The following is a 17,580-nucleotide window of genomic DNA, read 5'->3' on the forward strand; positions in this document are numbered from 1 at the left end:
TTTCAGATTTTATTTAACTACAAATCAGCCACAATAAACACCTAAACATAAACCTGTTTATTTTGATGCGTGTGTGTATGCTAAGCCTGATCAAGAAAAATATATATGTTCACCAATCATATTCAGCAAAGCACAAACATGTCACAAGCACAATCACAATCCACAAGAACACATTTACGTGGTTCGGCCCAAAAATTGGCCTACATCCACGGCAGAAACTCACCTCCAGAGATACTATATTAAATCCGGTGGGAATAAATATACATACACAGATTTACCCCTTCTTGGCTTTCCAATTTCCCTAGAAATCAGGCCAAGAATAATCCAAGAAATCCCCTCTTCGCACCTGCGAAGAACCCTAGATTTCTCCCTATATTCCTTCCTAATTTCCTTACAAGAAATTCCTTCCAAGAAACTAGATCTGTGCATTACGTCCTTTACCTTTGCTGGTGGTTGGAGATACCCAGCGCCGCACCTCCTCCTGCTGGCTCCTTCTCACGTGTGGCCTCACTCTCCCGCTCGACTGCTGAAGGCTCTCAGTTCTGCAGGTGCTCTCTCGGCTGGGAAGTCTCCTACTGCTAGGAAGAACTCGTGACTGGCTGTGGAAGAAAATGGTGCGGCGTCTCTCTCGGTTCTAGAGCTGCAAAACAGAAAACTCAAGTCCCGCCCATCTACTGCTATGTTTTGTATTTATAAGTAATTGACAGGTAAAATTACAGCTATGCCCCCCATAACAAATAAAACAAAACTGGCCACTGGATCTCTGCTTGATATGGACAGCTTGGATTCATTTTCTTAGCTTGACACTCCAACAATTCTCCACCTTGGCAAGCTTGTAACCGTTGCACCTCCTTAGCATCTCCTATGGCGATTTTTGCAAAACAGACACTAGAAACTTCCAAGGTTAACGAAGTTCAAACAATGTTCAAACTTGGATTTAAGTACTGCTTTAGTCATCATATCCAAAGGATTACCTTCCGTTGGAATTTTTCTTACTTCTATTTCTCCACTAGAAATAATATCTCTCACAAAATACAGCCTAACATCTATATGTTTGGACCTATCATGATAAACATGATTCCTAGCCAAATGAATAGTGCTTTGATTGTCATAATAAATTGTAACGGCTCCACTATACATTCCTAACTCTAGGCATAGTCCTTTTATCCATATAGCCTCCTTAAAGGCTTCAGTCATGGCAATATATTCAGCCTCCGTGGTAGATAAGGCTACCACCGACTGCATGTGAGATTTCCAACTAATAGCACTACCTAAAAAACAAAAGACCATACCAGACAAAGATTTCCTAGTATCTAGATTTCCAGCATAGTCAGAATCTACATATCCTTTTAACCCTATTTCACAATGCATATCCTTTTTACCAAATATTAATCCTTGCTGTTTTGTTCCAAACAAGTATTGAAAAATTTGTTTCAAAGCATGCCAATGTGGTTTTCTAGGTTTGCTCATAAATCTACTCACTTGAGTTACAGTATAAGATAGATCAGGTCTAGAACATACCATAGCATACATTACACTACCAACCATACTAGCATAAGGTATTCTATTCATAAACAGTGATTCATTTTCAGTTTCAGGACACTATTTGCTAGACAACTTAACATGCTGTGCAACAGGAATAGAAGTAGATTTAACATGACTCATTCCAAATCTTTTCAACACTTTTGAAATATAAGACTTTTGGGACAAGTAGATAAGCTTTTTATTCCTTTCTCTAGTTATTTCCATACCAAGTATTCTTTTAACAGGTCCTAAGTCTTTCATTTCAAATTTAGATTTGAGCATGCACTTAACTTGATTTAACATAACCATGTCTTGACAAGCAACCAACATGTCATCAACATATAATAACAAATATATATGACATTTATCACATGGTTTAAAATAAACACAACCATCATAATTGCTTCTACAGAAATCATTTTGAAGCATGTAAGAATCAAATCGTTTATACCATTGTCTGGGTGATTGTTTCAACCCATATAAAGATTTCTTTAATAAACATACATGATTTTTATTCATTTCCGTATCAAAGCCCTCGGGAGGTTGCATATAAATTATTTCTTCCAAAGTACCACGCAAGAAAGCAGTTTTAACATCAAGTTGTTCCAAATGCAAGTCATGTACAACAACAAAGGATAATAGAATTCTAATAGAACTATGCCTCACAACAGGGGAAAATATTTCATTATAGTCTACCCCTTTCCTTTGTGTAAACCCCTTAGCCACTAACCTAGCTTTATACCTAGGTGGTTTAACTCCAGGGATTCCCTCTTTCCTCTTAAAGATCCACTTGGATCCTATGAGTTTTTGTTTTTCTGGTCTAGGTACCATCACCCATGTCTCATTCTTTTTTAGAGACTCCATTTCTTCTTGCATTGCAAGAACCCATTTTTCAGCCTCTTTACTATCCATGGCCTCTCTTAAAGTCCTAGGCTCCACCTCAATTTCTATTTCAGCAATAGAAAGAGCAAACGTTGTCATATCAGCTTCCCCATACCTTTGAGGAGGTCTTATAACCCTCCTCTCCCTATCCCGTGCTAGAAGGTAAGTTTTACTTAATTCAGAGGTTTCCATTTCTGAGTTTTGCTCCTCAAAAACTGCAGCATCTGTTTCTAAATGACTATGTGAAGTGGAGGGTTGCTCCACCTCAAGCTGCGGGTCACTAGTATCAGAGTGCCTAACACTTTCATCTGAATTTTCTGGTTTTCCCCCCATTGTAGTTTCATTAAAAACTACATCCCTTCTAATAATACATTTTTGTTTTCCAGGTTCAACAACCCAGAGCTTATAGCCTTTAACCCCCTCTGGGTATCCCACAAAAATGCATTTAATAGTCCTAGGCTCTAATTTATCAGTTCTAATGTGGGCATAGGCTACACATCCAAAAACTTTTAAACCCTGATAATCAGCAGGCTTACCCGACCAAATTTCTTGAGGGGTTTCATAATGTAAGGCTATGGAAGGACACCTATTAATAAGGTATACAGCAGTGGTCACCGCCTCTGCCCAAAAGGTCTTGGGCAGACCTGAAGTGGCTAACATGCATCTTACCCTTTCCAAAATAGTCCTATTCATCCTTTAAGCTAATCCATTCTGTTGGGGAGTATCCCTAACAGTCCTATGTCTAGCTATGCCCTCAGCTTTACAAAATTCGGAAAACTCATTCGACAAGTATTCTAATCCATTGTCTGTTCTCAGTGTTTTAACTTTTCTGCCAACTTGATTTTCTACTAAGGTTTTCCATTTTTTAAACTTTTCAAAAGTATCAACTTTTATGTTTTAGAATATAAACCCATACTTTCTTAGAAAAGTCATCTATAATTGACAGAAAATACCTAGAACCACCATGAGAACTAACCGTAGCAGGCCCCCACAAGTCTGAATGTATGTAATCAAGAGTTTGTTTCGTGGTGTGAGTGGACTTCTTAAAACTAACCCTAGTAGACTTTCCCAAGACACACTCCTCACAGAATGACAATTCCTCGAGTTTCCTATCTCCAAGGAGCCCTTGTTTCTCCAGCTCCTTTAGGCCCAGTTGGCTAACATGTCCTAACCTCCTATGCCACAAGGAAACCTGATTTTCTACCCTGTGATTGATAGGTGAAGCTTCACCAATCACTGTCTTTCCTACCAAGGCGTACAGCCCATTCTTTAGCACCCCTTTCATCACTACCAGTGAACCTCTACAAACTCTTAGGCTACCTCCTTCAGACTTAAACGTGTACCCTGTCTTATCTAAGCTACCAAAAGAAATCAAGTTTCTTTTCAGCTCAGGTATGTACCTCACATCTCTTAACACTCTTTCCATCCCATCATGCATTAGTCTCACAGTCCCAATACCTTGTATTTTACATGACTTATTGTTTCCTAGGATAACATGACCTCATGACTTATTGTTTCCTAGGATAACATGACCTCCTTCTAAGCATGTAAAGGACTCAAACCAGTTTTTAAATGGACACATGTGGAAAGAACATCCTAAGTCTAGTATCCATTCTTTTCTCGAATCTCTATCCGAGACATTCAACACTTCCGCACTATCATACCCATCTAAAACTACAGCTGCCTTACCCTTTGATTCAGAGGTGGTGACATTTGCACCATTTTTCCTCTCAGGGCAGTCCCTCCTAAAATGTCCTTCCTTGTGACATGGAAAATATTTTAGTGCCTTACTCTTAGACTTTGATCTAGACCTCTTGTCTTTTCCTTTCTTGTTCCTTTTTTCAGACCTACCTCTCACATTTAACCCTTCCCCTGACCCTGATTTAGACTCAAACTTAGTGTGCAATTCCCTAGAGTGCAAAACGGCTTGCACATCTTCTAAAGTCAACCTCTCTCTCCCATACATCATAGTTTCTTTAATATGGTCATATGTGAAATCAAGAGAACTCAATAAAAGAATTGTCTGATCTTCTTCATCTATACTAATATCAATATTAGCAAGATCTAAAAGAATTTTATTAAATTCATCTAAATGTTCATCAATTGATGTTCCATGGGTCATTCTAAAGGTGTAGAGTCTAGTCTTCTTATGGAGTCTATTTGCTAGGGATTTTGTCATGTACAAACTTTCTAATTTTGACCACACTCCAGCTGCCGTATCCTCATTGGCAACTTCCCTAAGCACTTTATCTCCTAAGGACAAGATAATGGCGCTATGTGCCTTTTGGAGCATTTCGGGCTTCATTTTGTTGGTGGAGGGAAAATCTTGTTTCCCCTCTTGTGAAGTGGATGCTCCTTTCTTTTCTCCAAGAAGAGCCTCCTCAAGTCCCTGCTGTACCAAGATGGCACGCATCTTAATCCTCCACAAACCAAAGTCATTCTTTTCGGTGAATTTTTCTATTTCAAACCTAGTGGTCCCCATCACATAGCCAGGCTCTGATACCACTTGTTGAGTGTAATTCCAGCTGATTGCTAAATTCCAATTTTTAGATTTTATTTAACTACAAATCAGCCACAATAAACACCTAAACATAAACCTGTTTATTTTGATGCGTATGTGTATGTTGAGCCTGATCAAGAAAAATATATATGTTCACCAATCATATTCAGCAAAGCACAAACATGTCACAAGCACAATCATAATCCACAAGAACACATTTACGTGGTTTGGCCCAAAAATTGGCCTACATCCACGGCAGAAACTCACCTCCAAAGATACTATATTAAATCTGGTGGGAATAAATATACATACACAGATTTACCCCTTCTTGGCTTTGCAATTTCCTTAGAAATCAGTCCAAGAATAATCCAAGAAATCCCCTCTTCGCACCTGCGAAGAACCCTAGATTTCTCCCTATATTCCTTCCTAATTTCCTTACAAGAAATTCCTTCCAAGAAACTAGATCTGTGCATTACCTCCTTTACCTGTGTGCGAACCTCCGCTGGAGGTTGGAGATACCCAGCGCCGCACCTCCTCCTGCCGGCTCCTTCTCGCGTGTGGCCTCACTCTCCCGCTCGACTGCTGAAGGCTCTTGGTTTTGCAGGTGCTCTCTCGGCTGGGAAGTCTCCTGCTGCTAGGAAGAACTCACGGCTGGCTGTGGAAGAAAACGGTGCGGCGTCTCTCTCGGTTCTGGAGTTGCAAAACAGAAAACTCAAGTCCCGCCCATCTGCTGCTATGTTTTGTATTTACAAGTAATTGACAGGTAAAATTATAGCTATGTCCCCCATAACAAATAAAACAAAACTAGCCATTGGATCTCTGCTTGATATGGACGACTTAGATTCATTTTCTTAACTTGACACTCCAACACTCATCAATAAACAAGTCGAACTCAACTTTGTTCATGTTCAACTTATTCATTAATTAAATTTAAAACCAGCTTAATGAGTCAAAAAAATTTGGTTAAAATTTTGATTATATATTAGCAAAACTTTAAAATTAAGTCTAAATTTACTCATTATACAAACAAACAAATGGTTCAACTCATAAAACATAACTTGTTAATATTTTAATTTATGTCATTCAAAGATTTTAAAATACAAATAAAAATATGTGATTAGTGAGGATTAAAGAGGGTTCATATATAGACACACACGTACGTGTGTGAGATAGTTTTGCGTGCGCAAAATAATGTTAATTTGAGATGAATTTTAAATCAAATATATAAATTAATGAGCCTCTTTACATAAGCTTGTGGAATAAGCTTATTATCTAAACTTTTAAATAATATAAATTGTGAGATAGCTAAACAAGTTAACAAGTTTAATTAGTTGAGTATTGTCTAACTCAAAGTTGACTTATTTACTGTAATGAATGAGTTCAAATGATGTATTATCGAATCAAATACCGAGGGGTCATTTGGTATCACAATAAAAAAAATAGAGAAATAAAAATCAAAAATGAAAACCAAAAACCAGAATGGAAACTAAAAATTTTAAACCAAAAACTTGTTTGCTTAACATTTATAAAACTAATATAAATTTAAAACTTAATTAAAAAAATATTCATTTCATCTTCAAATCAAAATACTATAAAAATTTGATTAAAGTAATAAAATTACAAATAATACACATAAAAAATTACTATAATAAAAATAAAATTTTTTATAATTATTTTACTTAATTGTTCTACTTTTAAAATTTACTTTATAAAAAAATATTTATTGGACATGACAATTGGAAAAAAGTAAAAGTATTTTGCAATTAACTTTGTTATTATTTTTTAAAATTCATGTAGATGTTTTTTAATTATATTTTAAATTTATATAATTATTTTATTTTTATTTTAATTTAAAAGTGTATAAAATGAATAATTTAATTTAAAAACTATTTTTGCATATTAAAATTTTTGACAATAATTTGTCAAAATAATTAAAAATTATAATTTTTCAAAAAATAATTTGACAAATCCGGTAATAGAAATAGAAAATTATATATATATATATATATATATATATATCTTTTTTTTTTTTTGAGAGAAACACAAGAAAACAAGAAATAGTAGACCAATAACTACTGAGTGGTTGCCCCACGGGCATGGAGCAATGGTAAGCGCCGAGAACGGTTAGGGTAGGATCGCATGTTCGAGTCCTAGTTGTTGCACTTGGTGAGCGGCCTGACTACATACGGGTTTAAACTGCTGCCAACATGTGTCCTGGGACGAAGAATCGAACGAAAGTCTAGCCTGGAGGCGAAGAAGTTGTAAACCGCATTCGGCTTAATCATAAAGGACGCACTTTGGGGGGGTGTCACTCCAAGGGGTTGATGCTGCATTAGGGGATCCAAAGGCTCGTTATTGGCTGGAGTTTTCATGTTATAAAAAATATAAAAATAAAAAATTATGAGTCGTTTTGACTCATTTCAACATGTAATTTTCATAAAATTACCCGGACAACATGGGAAGGAGAGACTTTAAGCGCTGCGATTGACCCTAAAGACCCAATAAGAACATAGGCCGTTGGATCGTTAGACAGCGCCTCTATATATGGCGCTGTGTGTTCTTGAGATGTGAAATGCCCTATGCTTGTCTCCGCCGCCGGATCTCGTAACCTAGCCAACAATGAGTAAATTTCTCTCTTCTGTATAATCTTCGTATGATTGCAAAGTTAGAAGATTCAAGAAGCATCTCTCTCTTTGCCTTTGGGTAATCTAGTAGAAATTTTGAAACCTTGTGACGAATTTGGATAAAAATTTCTCACGACGGTCGTCTGAGACACATTTCCTGTGTTGGCTGATGCAATTTTCCAATGTTCTGATGGTTTCAAGAAATCGCCTATTTTATTTTATTTTATTTTATTTTCTCTATTTGTTTTGTTTTTTGTTTTGTTTTGTTTTGTGTTTTTTTGGGTTTTAGTAGATCGGGGCATTATGATGATTGATACAAGTCCGATTGATTCATGATTGGATTACTATCCTCCTACTCATTCTGAATGCTGGCGTTCGAACTACGAATCTTCCTTTGTTTTGTCTAATCTTAGTTCTTAGTCTCTGTGATTGTTGGGCTAAATTTTAGTTTTTTATTATAAATTTTTGAAATGGCACCATGAGGATATTACGATATGTGCAAAATTGAGGTCTAAAGATCATTGAAAACCAAAAACTTCAAGTCCTTTTCATTCTGAGTGCCATTTTTCAATTTTCTTGTATTAATATATTTCAATACTGGTTCAATTGTTATAAAGTTTTTGATTTGTTTAATTTTAGAAATATTAAATTAAAATAGGTTTTTGAGTTTTAGTTTTTTTTTATTGTTTTAGTTTTTGTTTTCATAATTTCGGAAATATACTGTTGTTCAAAAATAAATTAAAACAAAAGTTATTTTTTTAAAATGTACTATTTTATAAGATACCATATCATACTTAAATTAAAGAATGTAACAAACTGCTAATTGAATAAGCAACTAAAATAAATTTTTTAAAAAGTATTATTTTTATCATATTTATTTATTTATTTTTAAAAATAATGATATATTCCCAAGTAGTTAGTAAAAAACAACCCCAAAATGTAAGTCCATAAAACTTCATTTTTTTTTTATAATTAAATTTTAGGTTTTGAAGTTGTTACAAAATTATCAGAATATTTCAATTTTTTTCAAAATTTATATTTAGAATTTAGAACTACTTCAAAGAATTTTTTTTTTCCAACTTTCTTGTATAGAAGATAAAAAATTGAAAAATGAGGTGTAAAGGTTGTAATTATCTGAAAGCTTGAAAATACCAAAGAAAAATTGTTTCACAGCCAAACAAATCCTAAGGTCCTGTTTGAATTAAGGATTTTGTTCAAGAAAGGATAGGAAGGAAAAATAAGAAGCAAAATAACATTAAAAATAAGAATTTATGATGTAATTAAAAATTAAGAAAAATCAAATGGTGATGGGATGCGAAATCAAAATTTTATTAATTTATTTGCTGAATTTTTAGACATTAGATTTTTGGGAAAGCCTATACTACCACCACCACCGCCGAAAGGCTGATTGTCTTTTGTCCATTTCGTGTGTATCCTATCAAAGGCAAAAATCAAAACCTACCAAGGAGTAAAAGAGATGGTGAAGAAAGAGTTGGATGATGGGTTGTCAAAGGTCAAAGCTTTTGTTAGCTTCTTACTTACTTCCTCTGAGGGAATAATTCTAAGAATATTCTTTTTAGATTACTTGGTTATATGGATGCAAACAGCTTATATTGAAACACATTGCTGCAGGTGGTTTTATACATTTGCATTCTCACTTCTAATTGCTGCCTGCGCATGCACCTGCTCTTTGCATTCTTTCACAGCCATATATGAATGTGTTTTGTTGATTGTCATCTAATAAAATTTTCTCTCATATATGTATATATGTAATTATTAGATGACCATCAACAAACATATTGATGATATTGCTTCCCTAGTTGTTTAGCTGTTCAACTGCTTCACAAGATCTAGAATTTCTCTCCATATTTAAAACTGAACAAATGGTTTGTAATAATGCTGAGATAGGAAGGAGGGTGTCAGTGAGTTACTTCTCTTTGACTTGTTCGATAACTTGATTCAGTTTGATTCTTCAGTGGAGTTCCATGTATTTGAATAGCTTGGCGAGTCTAGTTTGAGTTTTGCAATACTTGTTGCAGGTTTAGTTAGCACATCTGGTTTAACTTAGATAACATTACAACAGAGATGTCAGATATCTTGCGTGGACTCAAGATTTTCCTGTTGTTGGGAGGGTAGATTTTTCAATGTCTACTGTCCTCCATCATCTCTTCTGCTTGCTCAGTTATCCTTTGGTTCAATATATATTAGTAAGGAGGTTCTCCTATCATCTTTGAAAATTTCATTATGTCATACAAATTTGAGTCGTATCTGCTTGTGATTTGTGTATGATATGAGCATTTTTTCCCTTTCACACCAAGACATGGACTTGTGTGTGTATGATTCTAAAGTGCAATTAGGGGCATCTTATACTTATTTTCTTTGCAGTAATCTTATATAAAAGTTGTTTTGATGTTTTGTTGGTCTCACATTCATGATATGTAATTATAAACAGTAGGAGAAAAACAAAAGACAAGCATATTCTTGTGATGTTTATAAAGATGTTCCTGGTATTGATAATGTTTAAGATATCTGATGTTGGTATCTTCAGGGAGCTTTATTTTTATCATTTTCTGTTTTTTCTTGCTCTTTTGTAAGCTGGTTATCCCTTGCTGATTTTTAAATGTACTGATCTTTTAGTTGCAATTCCTAATTCTCAGCATGTTGGTTTCATATTTATTGCAATAATTGATGAGGTTTGCTGGAATAATTTTAGCGTAATAATTGTAGTGCAATGGTACTAGAAAGTCTGGAATAATTAAAGCCTTTCTGGAATACACGATGATTAAATTTTAGATCAAGAGAAAAGATGAATTATGAATTAGTTAAGTAATTAATTAGAGCTCAAATGGAATGACTAAGAAATAAATACTTCAACCTATTAGCTCAAATGGTTAAAGCATTGTGCAATAGCACAAAGGTTGGAGGTTCAAATCCTATATGGGCTATCTGAAAGTGCCAACATATTGAAAAAAAACAATTGTTGATAGAAAAATTGTGTAGAGCTTTTAAAAGTATTTATTGTTTAAAGATTTCTCAGAGAATCATAGAATGATGTGTGGAATGTTGTTATTTCTTTCTTTTGAGGATATATTGATTTAATCCCTTTATTGAATTTGAATCTAATTTTATCAAATACTTTCTCATTTTTCACAACAAAACAACAACAAAACCAAGCCTTAGTCCTACTAAGTGAGGTCGGTTATATGAATCTTTTTCCTCCAATTTATGTGATTATGGACCATTTCTTTTGATAGATTCAAGGATATTAAATCCTTACTATCTTTCTCATTTTTCACTCTTGAGAAATAAATTTGAACACAATAACCTGAATAGTTTCTCCATGTGAAAATGTTAAATAAAAGCATACAATTATTTATTTTCATTTCTGAAAGCAAGGATCCAAATATAAGTTTTTGAATTATGGGATGAACTATGAAGGCAGAGTTTTGAGTCACCATGCAAAACTTAGATTAGCAAGGCCATTTAACTGGGTCAAAAATTTTGAGTATCCATACATTCATACATGCATATGCATACTTACAGCCTAGTGATCCGTGTGTGTACTCATACTTGCATGTATATGCATTTACATGAGATATTCATACACATACATGTTACTATATGCATGCATATATTCACATAAAGATGCATAAATATGCACAAGAGACATGTATCAAAATGGTATTGTACTGTCACTCCGTCAGTGCATAGCCCAAACCAGAAGGAACCACTCACATGAAGAACTCAATTTGGAATATGTAGAGAATATACGGTTTGTTTTCTGAGCAATTTTCTTGTTCTGGAATAGAATGTCCTTGACCTGAACTTGCATAAGCACACTGTCATTTAAAAAGAATACCTTCTGAAACATTCAGCTCTAATATTTGTGAAGTTTATTGTTACATTTGGTCCGTTATTCCTTGGATTGGATGTTTAGAAGGATGAAAATGGGGGATCTTAATGTGGGGCAAAAAGTAATTTTTTTGGTATAATAAAGAAAATGCTTTGGAAATGCTGGAAAATATTTACCTGGATGCTTTTATCAGTGTGGCTGCAATATTTGATTAACATATTTGTTGAAGTTTATATGTATTGCAACCCCTGATCAATTATTAACCTGCAACAAGTCAACGGCGATACAGAATTAACATTTGATATATTTGTTCAAGGAAATTGATAACAATGGCTCCAGTTCCTTAAGAAGAAAAGCTTGCCACATTAACTTTAGCCGTCAACTCATGTGTTTGACTCATTCACTTCATGAACCTGAACAAATGAATTCTTTCTTTGATTCTCCAACTTGTAGGTAAGGGGGAAAAATGTGTAGTGCTCTCTGATAAGCTTTTCTGTCTTCACTAAAGCATTGCAAGGTTGATCAAATCTTGCAATCATAAATATTTGTGCTTCAGGACAGGAATTTCCTGATGCAGCCAAATGCTAGAAGCATTTACAGCATGTTTGGTTTGTGGAATGGAATTTGGTGTTGGCACTGGAGGAGTCCATGGTTAGGCTTGATATGTATGTGTGAGCACCAACTTGACCCAAAAGCTTAAGCCTATTGGGTTTTAGTCCTAACCATGTATATAAGTACTCATCATCCACTTAATTGCTCCCCTTGAATGAAAATCGTCTCCCTCATGGGAGTATGCTTAATTCTCCAATAGTTGTTCAAGTGAGACTTACCACTAACACTTTACTTGCCCTGGAATGCTTTCCACGTGCCTTACCTCCTACATCTTAATCCTATTCAGATCCATCTTTCAAGCTCAGATGATCCTTATTGGCCTTGATCACACACTTGGTCCTTCAAACTATTAACACATCAGGAGAATTAGCTTCATTCCTCTACTTTTAACTTTTTACGATGTCGCTCAACCCAAAATTACCAACCGTCGGCTCTTATACCACTTTGTTAGCGTTGGAAGAGTCCATGGGTAGGCTCAATATGCATGAATGAGCACCAACTTGATTCAAAAGTTTATGTCTATTTAATCTTGGGCCTAATCATGTACATACCCATCTTCCACTCAATTTTTCTAATGTGAGACAAACTCACAAATGAAATTCTCAACATTGGGTAGGAAAATAATTGGATGGAAATTTGAATGGAGAGGGTGACCCAATCAAGTAATAAATTTGATTCTATATCCCTCAACTCAATTAGTCCATTCTATTCTTATGTACTAAGCATGCAGTTAGTGTCATTTTTTGATAATTGGGGAAATGCTTTTTACAGAGTGCTTCTATTGGTTCTGCTATAGCTTCTTCTCTTTTTACATGCGTCTTTGGAGGCTCAACCTGGAAATATGAAAATATAAATGTATGTACTTGAATGGTTTAATGGTCCCTATTGAATAGGTCTATTTACGCTCTGAATCAAGACGGACCAAAAGATAAAGCTGAAAAAGAAGATTAAAGATGGCAGGTTACTGCTCCATGGGAGCCATATGATTATGAAGGTACAGAAGAAAAGCTTGCATTTGTCCTGAAAGCTCCATCTATAATTTTCTACAATATTTGGTTGCAGATGAGTGTCCTGCTGAGGCAACCAAAAAACAAGTAAACCTTTCAATTTTGTCGTTCAGAGCAGCGAGAAAGGAATGCAGTTAAAAGTTTAGATACTAATTAATAACTGTAATTGGAGAGTTAGATACATCTCCCTACAAGGGCACACGCATACTTAACTTACATCAGCCTTTTTAAAAAAATATATAAAATAAAAGTAAATTCACATTTAATATTGCAGTTCCTTTTTGTTTCAAAATTTGATTAATTTCTTGACTGGCATGCATTCTGATTGAAATTAAATAGGCCTTTACTTTTGCATTTGTATGTGTGAATCGTTTGCGTCCTGATTGAAATTAAAGAGCCTTTACTTTTGCTTTTGTATGTGTGAATCGTTTAACAATCTAATCCGAATAGAGTGGAAATATGAAGAGAATGGAAATTGATTATATGTCTGTTTAACTGAAATAGCTTAAAGAGAAATTCACTGCAGGTGCGTCTGACAGCTCATTTTCCAGAATGAAATCATTCAAGAACAGGAGACCGCTCAATTCCACTTGCTGTCAAGTTCTGCCAACTTTTATCTACATGCATACAACATAAGCGTATGGAATTATGAGATCACAAAGGTGAGAGGAAATGCTGGCATCAGCTGGCAGATGAGGACAGCAGCCTCAGCCATACCATTCTTTAACAAAGCAGCCAGCGATCAAAATCTGAATCTACCCCGGTAAGAATCTGTCCAACAGTTATTATCTGCATATAATAGCTAGCTCAGAGAGAATATGAAGTTTCTCTTTTTTGGATAATATTTTTGAATGAGCCTTTTGATTCATTCCATATCGATCCTGGATAAGGTCAAAACAGCTGCCTCACATTCTTTTAACTCCTTAAGGTATAAAGACACAAAATGAAGTGAAAAGATTTAAATTGTTGATCCAACAGCAGGATGAAATTGACACAGCACTAGCTCTCGCTTTTCGCTCACTTTTGACGACTATGTGGTGGAAATCGGTCAAAAACCTACCAATTCACAAAGATCCATAACAATTTGATGGATAAGTAGTCATAGGACTTCCATTAGACTACAGAGAGAGGGTAATGGTTCACGCCTTACCCTTTTTAAAAAAGAAAAATCAAAAGTTACTTTTAAATATGTATTAAAAAATCAATACTTTCAAATCTTTCCTACCTCCAAAGTCTTCTAAATAAAATGACTTTTATAGTTACTTTTATATATATACAGATATATAAAATCAATAGATATGTTATTCTTTTTTTTTTTTTTTTTGGGTTTGTCCCGGGTGTCCACCTACCGTCAACGACGTCCGTTTTATGGTCCGTCGCACCGGCCAGTGACTAATGCCACGCCCTGCAGTGCGGCCCCACACACCACAGAGATGCAAATTTCAGGCGCCCAGCAGCAGACTCGAACCCGGGGTGCCAGGATTAGGCTCACCTCGTGAAAGGAAACGCCCGAAGTCCTCTCTGCCAACTGAGCTCAGCCTTGGGGGATATGTTATTCTTCTTTTGACATTATGAAAGGATGTTAAGAAGTAAATATTATAATACATAATTTGTAAATCTTCATTTTTTTATGTGTATCTTTTGTTTGATGCCAACTTTGTATTGGTATATGCGGACAGACTCATTAAAATTCATCCAAAAATTATACACGTTTTTTTTTTATTTTTAAAGCCTAAAAAACTTTTTTCACTCGTTTTTATTAGGTCAAATTCATTAGTAAGACAAATGTGTTATACATCATAAATGGTCAATTGCATAATTAATAAAGGAGCTCTACATGTTATATTATATTGAAATACCAAAGTAGGTTTTTTTTTTTCCAGTATTTTAGACGATGTTCCTATTTAATTAAGATACTTAATATTATTTGCATTTTGTTGAAAATAAAAAATAGAATAAAAAGTACGTAAAATACTATGAAATCAGCGCCATCAACTTAGTCCGCCGGTGTAAAAACTAAATTTTACTTAGTTCTACAATTCAACTTTGGTTCTTGTGCTACTTGAAATAAACAATCCCTTTTATTTTCATTTTTTAAGTTATAATTGGAGAAGCCACAATCAATTTGTCATTTACTGCATTAAACAATTAATTAAGCATAATTATTTTTATTAATTGGTACTTGCTATATGTACATATGTGTGTGTGGTGTGCTTGTGTTGTGCTCGAAACCTAGAGGGGCCTGGAGTGCTATTATTTCATAATTAAACTCTATACTAATCTCTGATACTACAATTGTAATGTTAGCGACCAAGACCCGAAAGGGGGATCCCAAGTGCCCCTATCCATACACTCGGTATAGAACATGCAGCGGAAGACAATTAAACCTCAAACACTTTATCAGAGCTCTAAACCATCCCAGTTACTCATGTGTGTCTCCATGTTATATATATTACATCCTAATATAAACAAAAACATGACAAACTAGTGTCTCGCTTTCATTTACAATAACTACAAAAATCTAATTCCAGCCCTGTAGCACGCTAGGCTTGATTCTCTGTAGGACTTGAAATATGAGATGGATATTGGGGTGAGATACTTTTCAGTAAGATGGATTAGATTATCATTAGTGTGTAACTAACATGAGGTTTAATGTGAACATAATACATTCATATATTTAACTATAAGTGAAATGACATTTGAAGCTGTACTCACACCCATACAACTAAAAATACATGCATTTTCCTTGATAACTTACTTTTGGTTCAATATAGTTCATTTTTCATAAATTACATATATGAATAGAGAACCTTCCTTATTGGGTCATCATATAATATCATGAATAATCCCCATGATAAGGTTGTACGATCCGAAGACTAAATCTAGCAATTTGGCGGGCCGACCATTGTTAGGTCAACATAACATGCTTTGAAGTACGATTTGCCCACCTCTACCTAGTTCGGACTCCAGGAGGGTACGACCCTACTTAGGCCAAATCAACTGTCTATGACCTATACTTCCACCATAGTTTGGATGCACTAACACTTTCACTAGCTGCGGTACTGAGCTTCCACATGATCTAGTCCCTCAAGGTTCGTAAACCATATGTAGAATTTACATAGTAAAAATAATAACATAATCTCATTTTCACAATTCGGTATAAACCATCATATTGATAAATTTGTATAAAACCTATCGTATCATAATTCGATATAAAACCATCATATCTTATTTTGGTATAAAACCGTCATATCATAACTTTGTATAGAACCAGTCATATCATAATTCGGTATAAAAACCGTCATATTATAATTTGGTATAAAAATCGTTATAACATAATTCGGTATAAAAACCGTCATTTTTAAATCCACATTATTCTTAACAATTCCTGATATTAGTATAAAATCATATATTTCATTGTATAATACCATAAAAATCATTAGGTTTAATTATGTAATAATAATAAATATTCTCATGCCACACGATTTGAGTGATATATTATAATATAATAAATTGCCCGAGGAAAATATATTTTACTGAAAATAAAGGTATAATCATTTCTAAGGTTTTGTTTAACTCAGTACATATGTTTTTCAGGAAAAGGAGTTGATCACCCCACTCACTTTAGCTTCCCCTAAATACGTATAAGAACCAAAACCCTCATTTTCATCTGCCTGATTCAATCAGAAATTCATACATAGTATTATCATATTATATTATATTATATTAATATATTATTATATTATTTAATTAATGATTAATAATTAATTAATTAAATTTTTATTTTATTTTTTTAGGAGCACACTTATGTACATATTATTTTTGGGATTTTATTCACCTATTTATAAATGAATGAACCAAACTCAATTTATTAAATTTCACTAATGAATAGTTTGACTCGAACTCTTTAACTTGTTTTGTGATGCCTAATGCCTAGTTGGAATATGATAAATTCAGTATATTAAATTAACATTTTTCAATAATGATTGTTGTATTTTGACGAGATTTGGAGTTGTTGGTATCAAGGGGTGGTTAGGTGAGCTACCCCTTTCACGTAAGCACAATACTAAAAAATAATTAAAAAGGTAAAATAGGAATAATTTTAACTATTTCTCAAAAAGACACAAACAAATTTTCCCCATCTCCAAAGTCTTCTAAATATAATGACTTTTATACTTGCTTTATATATATACATATATATAATCAATTGATATGATATTCTTCTTTTGACATTGTGAAAGGATTTTAAAATATAAATAGTATAATAAATATTTGTAAATCTTTTTAGAAGCATGCATCTTCATTTTTATTTATTGATCTTACTAAAACTCATCCAAAAATTAAACACATGATTTAAAAAAAAACTATTAAAACATTTTACACTTATATTTATTAGGTTAAATTCATTAGTAAGATAAATATATCATGTGTTATAAATGGTCAATTGGTCAATTAATAAAGTAGTTATAAGTGTTCTATTATATTGAACTACTAAAGAAGGTGGGTATATTTTTCTTTTCAATATTAGACGAGGTCTATATTAATTAATATATTGCATTTTACTCAAAATAAAGAAAA

At 33.9% G+C, this 17,580-nt stretch overlaps 3 non-coding genes across 3 annotated transcripts; all 3 read left to right on the forward strand.

The window, feature by feature from the left end:
• The first annotated feature begins 7,629 nt into the window (after positions 1-7,629).
• On the forward strand, positions 7,630-7,726 carry LOC131163236 (small nucleolar RNA Z161/Z228). Its single transcript, XR_009139011.1, has one exon. It is a non-coding gene; the product is annotated as a small nucleolar RNA Z161/Z228 (small nucleolar RNA).
• Positions 7,727-7,825: 99 nt separating this feature from the next.
• Positions 7,826-7,895, forward strand: LOC131163222 (small nucleolar RNA Z105). Its single transcript, XR_009138998.1, has one exon. It is a non-coding gene; the product is annotated as a small nucleolar RNA Z105 (small nucleolar RNA).
• Positions 7,896-7,999: 104 nt separating this feature from the next.
• On the forward strand, positions 8,000-8,094 carry LOC131163237 (small nucleolar RNA Z162). The gene has a single exon (XR_009139012.1). It is a non-coding gene; the product is annotated as a small nucleolar RNA Z162 (small nucleolar RNA).
• The last annotated feature ends 9,486 nt before the right edge of the window (positions 8,095-17,580 follow it).

This window comes from Malania oleifera, chromosome 8 (assembly GCF_029873635.1).
Source record: "Malania oleifera isolate guangnan ecotype guangnan chromosome 8, ASM2987363v1, whole genome shotgun sequence".
Classification (NCBI taxonomy): Eukaryota; Viridiplantae; Streptophyta; class Magnoliopsida; order Santalales; family Ximeniaceae; genus Malania; species Malania oleifera.